The 7,500-nt window shown below is 42.8% G+C and overlaps 1 long non-coding RNA gene across 1 annotated transcript; it reads left to right on the forward strand.

Annotated features, from left to right (window-relative positions):
* Window positions 1-2,060: 2,060 nt before the first annotated feature.
* LOC147006948 (uncharacterized) lies at window positions 2,061-7,130 on the forward strand. Its single transcript, XR_015054509.1, has 3 exons — window positions 2,061-2,387; window positions 2,532-2,645; window positions 7,005-7,130. It is a non-coding gene; the product is annotated as an uncharacterized LOC147006948 (long non-coding RNA).
* Window positions 7,131-7,500: the final 370 nt, after the last annotated feature.

Raw genomic sequence — 7,500 nt, forward strand, 5'->3', positions numbered from 1 at the left:
GGCTTTGATGGCGTTAATGTCCGCCCTCTGTTTTGAAGGTCCTTGTAAGGAAATTTTTATTTATTACTTGGCAAAAAATTTTTAAACCAATTATGTTGGTCTGTTGCGTTTGTCTGTCTGTCGAACGATTTTTGGACACAGTATTCAAGCAATCGTTCTGAATTTTTTTGTTTGTCGGTGACCGGCCAAGGAGGGCACCGCATCATTTCGGTGAAGATGCAAATCCAGATGCGATAATTATTTAATTTTAAACTGGTTCTTCACCATGGAGAGATGGGGCGAAAACAATATTGCATGATGTCTCATAAAGTTGTGGACGAATTCGGATTAAACTTTGTGGACAGGTTGGGTGTGTGAAAAGGACGAACTGATTCAATTTCGGTGAAGATCTGAATTCGAGAATTTTTTTTCAGTGATTCCTTCACCATTGAGAGATGAGACTAAAAACTATGTGTAGCATGACATCTCAAAGTTGTGGACGATTTGTGGCAAAAGCGAGGTGGAAGACTTGGTTCGCTAACGACAACAATCCGATTTTGGTGAAGGTCAGGTTCGATTAACCACCGTTTTAGCCATTAGCATTAAATACGTAGTTGCAAGTTGTATTGTGATTCTGATGTATCTGTATCATCTTCATACAAGTTTGTAATTTGTTCAGGGTGCCGGGGATAGCTCGTCTACTCTTTGCGAAGGACACCGTGCAGTCTTTTTAATGGCCACCAACTAATGCCGACGCACGGGACCTCCTGTTTAACTGAGAGTACACACATTGATGAATCGCCCTACCTGTGAAACAACAGGATGACCGTTTATAGCTGGGTTTGGATTCAAACCCAGGTTAGACAGCTTGGAGGTGAGGTGTGCATACCCCCAGGTCGAGGCCATCTGGCCAGCCCCACATTGTCGTGCCAAACTTCATGAATCACGTGTAAGTGAAGTTTTTCTGTTTTACATGAGACTTTGTGAATCGCACATCGTTATATTTTGGTGGGTGTCGTCCTGTGATCGTGTCATGCTGGGTGTCATCTTGTGACATCGCGTCATGTTGGTGGGTGTCGTCCTGTGACATCGCGTCATGTTGGTGGGTGTCGTCCTGTGATCGTGTCATGCTGGGTGTCGTCCTGTGATCGTGTCATGTTGCTGGGTGTCATCTTGTGACATCGCGTCATGTTGGTGGGTGTCGTCCTGTGACATCGCGTCATGGTGGGTGTTGTCCTGTGACATCATGTCATGTTGGTGTGTCGTCCTGTGAAGTCACATGGTGTGTGTCGTCCTGTGACGTCACGTCATGTTGGTGTGTGTCGTCCTGTGACGTCACGTCATGTTGGTGGGTGTCGTCCTGTGACGTCACGTCATGGTGGGTGTCGTCCTGTGACGTCACGTCATGTTGGTGGGTGTCGTCCTGTGACGTCACGTCATGTTGGTGGGTGTCGTCCTGTGACGTCACGTCATGTTGGTGGGTGTCGTCCTGTGACGTCACGTCATGTTGGTGGGTGTCGTCCTGTGACGTCACGTCATGTTGGTGGGTGTCGTCCTGTGACGTCACGTCATGGAAATGAATTGAAAGATTCATTTGCTTTGTGAACAGCTCACACAGACTTTCCATATTATATAACTGGATGTGGAAGCAAAATGTCGATGTTGTTAAAATCATAAAACTAAATTTTGTAAAACTGGAAGAAGAAGAAGAAGAAGAAGAACCGTTTAATAAGAGGAAACCAAATCTGACATTTCATTTTCATGGCCATTTAATTGTGATCACCTGCGGCTATGACAAAAAAGTAAAGGTTTCACCAGGCAGGTAAACATGTCTGGGACTGGCTGACTTACTGGGTGGGATGACATTTGTCCACTGGAGGTGTGTGTACACACAAAATCCATGGATACAGAGCTGCGGACACTGCCTCTTGGCCAGAACCTTGGTGGTTGAACTTCTTCCCAAACAGGCATACCACACACACACACACACACACACACACACACACACACACACACACACACACACACACACACACACACACACACACACACACACACATCATATGTATGTGCACAACATGCGGACATGCCGTCTCGTCGGACCTTCAGCGCATCTCGCACATCCCAGGGTACCGAGGCTCGGCCTGTTCTCACCACCCCCACGGAACCCGAGCACGATCCGGGTGTTCCGAAAACTCCCTGCACTCTCCTCCCCCTCCGGCTACGTGCACAGCCCCGAGTCTCTTCTGTCTTCCCAACACAGACAGTGGCTGCGCCTCATTCCTGGGAGAGAAACCACCCAAGGAATGTCCATCTCGGTGCAAAATTGTCGACAAACTTAGCGGAACCCCCTGAAGTTCGGACCCTCCATACTCCCACTGTCCCACGCAAGTCTACATCTCCAAGTGGTGTGTATATAGTTTGTTGTTCCGTTGTGGAATGTAAAGTACAGCGTTGCTCTTGTGCCAATAATACTAGTAAGTGCATGCGTGTTGTCCCATCAAATGCCTCCTGCTGTTATCAGTGAAGATCCACATCCCTGTTTTATTTAGAGTTCTTGATCCTTTGGCCAGGAGCAACGTGAGAGCTCAGTTGGTTGTCCGCTTGCATATTCAACCCGGATTTGTTCTCCCGTGGAGTGAATTCGACTTGAAACTGCCGTCATGGTGAGGGGTCTGCCAAAAATGTTACTACATATTATTTTGTTGTAATTGGATGCACACTTGAAAAAGATTCATCATGGAACAAATCAACAGGATGTGAAGAGTTTTGCGAACCGCAGTGGGAGGCAGGAGAAGGCGACGTTTCGGGCATTAAAGCTTCCTCGGAGCAAAAGAGGGCGAACGCCGTTCCGATGAAGGGTTAAAGCCCGAAACATCACCTTCTCCCGGATTTCCATGGTGGTGGTTAGCATACCTCGATCAACATCCTGTTTATTCCATCCCATGTTCTCGCTGTCTGCCGCTGCAGATCCACCAAGGCTAGTTCTTCATCTTGCATTGAAAGATTCATCGTTTGGTGTGATGGGCTTGAATATTTGCGAACGTGTTGCTTGTTGAAATTGTTGTCGTGTCTTCCGGAGGAAGAAGTATGACAAATGAACAAACAGCACCGCACTGTGCAAGATCATGACATGAGTGCATGCCCCACACTGTCGTCTAATCTCCATGTCATTGATAAATTATTTGCTAAGTGAGTGCACCCGGCTGCTGTGGTCGTACTAAATAAGCAGGCACTGACGATCTAAAATTCAGGTTATTGGTCGTGAAGATTGATGATTATGGTTATTGCTGGGATTAGTGATGTGGTTAGGGCTGAGATTTGCTTCACTAGTTACCCCGAGCACGCGGAGCAAAAAGTGGGCTTAAGCAATTGGTTCGTGCTTGTCCGTCTTTTATCAGTTTATGATCGAGGAATAGCTTATTTAATTTGAGCGTTACATTTTGAACACCAATCGGAACATGAATAGGAAGAGAAGTTTCTCGTTTTACTGTGACTCGTCTGAATTTGGCCTGATTGCACATCCAAAGAGGGGAGTAAGATAAAAAAAAAATTTGACTGTTCGGCAGTCAAACAATATTTAAAGTCATTCCAAACGGGAAACTTACTATTTTTAAGGACGTTAGAAAGGACACAAACAACAGGCACGAAGTACTAATATAAACGTGTTAGATAGGGTGATGTAATCGACACTGGGTAAAACCCTGAACTTATTTATTTATACACCTTGAACCACTTTAAAAACTTTTATTCAAATTGAATTATATTCCGCAGAACGCAAATGGCCTTCATCGTACTTCAAATAACCGAGCTGTATATCGATATGTAGCACGAGAGGGCGTGCCACGTGAGAGGGTAGGTGCAGTGTCGGGGTGAAGAATATTCTGCCAATATGGCTATGTTAGTAAACTTCAGGTTTATATTTTTTAAAACAATCTTGAAAGTCATTCTTTTATTAAAATTGAAGTATTAGTATACACTTGAGCACTGCATCTGGTACCGTGTTCGATGAAATATAGTTAAAACTGTACCTAACATTATTGGTGAAGGTGACTGTTGGGGTTTATGGATTAGCTCTGCACATGTTAATAAATTAGTCCTATTTGTTAATAGGGGCATCAAAAGAGTTTGGGTATTGTATCATCACCCCAGGCCGGGCAATGAACCGAGATAATTTAACAATACGAGAGAGCTCAAAGACCGCCCAACCCGGGCGGTCTTGAGAAAAAGGAGATCGGAAGGGTCTTTTCAACTATTCCTTTGCATTTCCGCGCACGATCTATGTTAGCTTTGTTCGTGAACTTTAAATAACATGTGCAATGGCAACCATACAAAGCCAAAAAACAAGCTCAAATGAGCTAAGATCCTCGTCCTCTTAATGATGACGTCATAAAAACGAATATGACGTCATTGTGATATATCAGGTTTGTGATAAATTATCTGTGCTAATGCCCGGCTTGATTCCCGCAAGCAAAATTCAAACAGCTTGCCGAGTTTCGGAGATAATGGTGTAGGTGATTTCCATTAGCGGCGATATTATGACGTCAACTTTTTTTTCTAGGAGGAATTTTCAAAATCGGAGATGGTTACTGTCTGCGCAGGGTATTTTTACATATATACGCCAAGTTTCAGGAAGTTTCAATGAAAACTGTAGGCTGTGAAACAAAAAAGTCCACAAGAAGAAGATGAAGAACAACAACGTGAGTAAAACTTAGAGATCCTCCACGAGGATCTAAAAATTGGGTCAAATGAATCAAACAGTCCAGAGATGAACATTCTGCCAACTCTTCCTCGGCGAAAATGACGATTTGGAAACGATCTGTGAGAAGATGACGCACGAAGCAAACAAAACTTTTGGAGCGTTACTCCATCTTTCGAGCGAGCGGAAAATTTGATTGGATGAGACGGCATGCATTTTTTTTCCCCAACGACTGCAAAGCTGAAGGTTTTTGGAAATGCAAAGAAGGCAATTTGTGTCCAATGGTGTTCAAATGTATAATTAAAATAATAAAAGTTTTAAAGGCTGGAGGAAAAAAACCCACAAAAACAAACCATGGGAATCGCAAGTTCACCGCCGCTGATGCTTCGTCTTTCACACCACCTTATTTAACACGTGACATTAGTTATTCATAAAAAGTTATTCATAAAAAAGTTTTTTTAAAGGGGTTAACAGTGTATAAATAAATAAATAAATTCTGGGTTTTACCACTGTTTTACCCAGTGTCTATTACACCACCCTATCTAACACGTTTACATTAGTTCTTCGTGCCTGTTGTTTGTGTCCTTTATAACATCCTTAAAAACGGTAAGTTTCCTGTTTGGAATTATTTTTCAATTTTGTTTGACTGCCAGGCCAAAGCAATTGCTTTCTCTCTCTCCGTGCGCGTGCACATTTAGCACGAGATTCCGTACGATTTGCCAAATTCAGAGCCAAAGTATTGCTGAACTTCAGGTTCGTGTTCCGATTCCTGTTCTACAGTTTTCAAAAAAGTCAAATTGAATTGAAATTAAGTAGATCCTCGATCATAGACTTCCATCGGTGAGTCATAGGGAATGAACCAATTCCTTTACTTTGTGCTACATGCACAGGCGAAATATGAGTTCCCTTTCAAGGAACTTTTATGCATGAGGAGGCCATTCGGCCCATGAGAACGCTCAACATTATGACCAAACTATGGTTGTTTGTTCGTGCACTATCCTTCTTAAATGCTAAGTGTTAAGCAAGGAAGCAGCGAATACCATTTTTTAAAGTCTTTCGTAAAACTCAGCCAGGGTTCAAACCGCCGACCTCCCAGATTCAGAGCTCATGTAATTATGTCCAGCTCAGGTATTCGCTGCAGGGGCTTGCCACTCATAAAGAGCTCCGGAGGCTGATCACTAGGTAGTCTGTTGAGAGACATGGCCTTGCATTTCTCAGTAGCAAGTAGGACATACCATTTCTGCTTCCATAGGACATCTTGAGGTGCTGATGAATTTATTGGAGTTAAATTTGATGTTTGCCCATTGACCCACTACCTGGAAACATCTGCCCATCAAGTAGCTGGATAACCACTGCAACAGCTGCCTTCCAACTCCATTAGCATCCAGCTTGGCCAGCAATCCCTTGTGCCATACTCTATCAAATGCAGCCACATGCCACAATTTGATGTCAAATTCCACAATTGTACTCTCTTGACGTCTCAACAGACGAGACATCCACTCATGACTCAGGTATGTGAGTAAGTCTGGGGGGTGAATGACCAGGATGGAAACCATGAAAGAAGAAATAAATGGTGTGTTATGGAATATTAGGACAACCTCGCTCTTAGAACTCTTTTGACACTCCTGGTAACAGATATCTCCAAGAAGGTCAAGGGGTCTGGTTCGCCAATGGGGGTGTTGCAATGAAATCAGACTCGGTGGTGTGATGGTTGCGGTGTCACCTCAGCAACACCTTCACACCATTTATTTGTTTTCATGAATTGTTTTAACAAATCAAGTGCGGAGACAGAATGGTGGTGCACTGAGTGAAGTTTTTATTTCTGTTCGACACGATGAGAGATGTGGCGCCAATTGAACGGATCTTCCTCAAACTTTCAGAGGTTCATCAGTGAGTGCTACAAAGTGTTTTTTTTAGGCAAAAAAACCTTCATTTGAAATATTTTGAAAAAAAAGTTTGATATTTTGGGAATTTTGTTTTTTTTTGAAATCGCTCGCTAGTGTCTAAGCTTTTGTAGCTTATGTGAAAGGTAACATTAAATGATCCCCGACCCCTTTCATTTGTGGATGTGGGGAAGTGTTTTCGGCCCCCCACAAAATAATAGAAAAAAAAATTTGATTTCTTCAAAATGCCAACAGCATGAGAACAGCACCAAGCAATGCCGAATCCCCTTGCTCGTAACAAATCATATAGGATGTTGTTCAGATATGATAAATGACATTGTTGCTTTGTACACATCAAAAAATTTCATTTGCAATTGTTAATGTGTCATTTTGGGAGCTACGGTGTATAAATATTAACTGGTATTTATTTCTACCGCCTTCAGGGATTTGAAGAATAAAGAGGAACTCGACGAAAAACAATCTTCAAACATCACAATTGAAAACCATTGGAAAGGAACTCAAACGTGTGCAATCCTAAAGAACAAGAAATTTTTGTCTGACGTCGAGAGGTAAGAATAAGCAGAAAGGAATGCCATCTCACAAATGGTAGTATGGTATTTAGCAGTAGTCTTATTACTTATTCTACATCACTTTTCCATTAATGGAGGGGGAAAAAAATTGTAAATTGACAAACAAAATACTGAATTATTTCATACTTCTCATTCATGCACCCTGCCCTATACTTTAGAGTGCTGGTTCTATCGAAACAATTTCTTGGCTGAGGTTACATTCCTGGACAGGTTGCTATTCCGACACATGATACTTGATTGATAGGGAAGGAATTTGGAATTTGTCCATGGTGCAGATCCATCCATCCATCCATTCATTGGGACCATACACTGAGCAGAGTGTTAGTGCTGCTTAAGCTGTCTCCTTGGC

Source organism: Eptatretus burgeri, unplaced genomic scaffold (genome assembly GCF_056783735.1).
Source record: "Eptatretus burgeri isolate ZD-2024b unplaced genomic scaffold, Ebu_testis_v1 Ebu_testis_scaffold_995, whole genome shotgun sequence".
Classification (NCBI taxonomy): domain Eukaryota; kingdom Metazoa; phylum Chordata; class Myxini; order Myxiniformes; family Myxinidae; genus Eptatretus; species Eptatretus burgeri.